The following is a 446-nucleotide window of genomic DNA, read 5'->3' as shown; positions in this document are numbered from 1 at the left end:
ATAATTTAAAATACGAACAAAGGGCATTAAAAAAAAAAAAAACTAATTAGATACTATAACCATTTGTCTATTTTGCAGAAATCAAATGAAGGCAACTAGTCATGTTATAAGGTTGTGTAAAGAAAAAAAAAAAAGAGAAAAGTGTGGTGTAACTTTTTCCTTTGTTTACTTGGTTTGTTTGCTATTTGCAGGAAGAATGGGCCAATGGATTGTTGGGTTTAGATTATGAACAAACTAGGGGGAATGATCTTCCTAAAGCCATTTATGTGATGTGCAACATGTGGAATTATAGAAAGCACATGCCCAAAATGTTTATCAGATCCCTGGATTTTTTTTTTTTTTTTTTTTTTTTGTGTTTAATAAATTTATGAAAATACTAATTTTATATTTAATACGTCTCTTATATGCATGAAAATATCACAAATTAAATGTTATATTAGATAGTA

This window comes from Benincasa hispida, chromosome 3, assembly GCF_009727055.1.
Source record: "Benincasa hispida cultivar B227 chromosome 3, ASM972705v1, whole genome shotgun sequence".
NCBI classification, from domain to species: Eukaryota; Viridiplantae; Streptophyta; class Magnoliopsida; order Cucurbitales; family Cucurbitaceae; genus Benincasa; species Benincasa hispida.
This window is presented reverse-complemented; position numbering follows the sequence as displayed.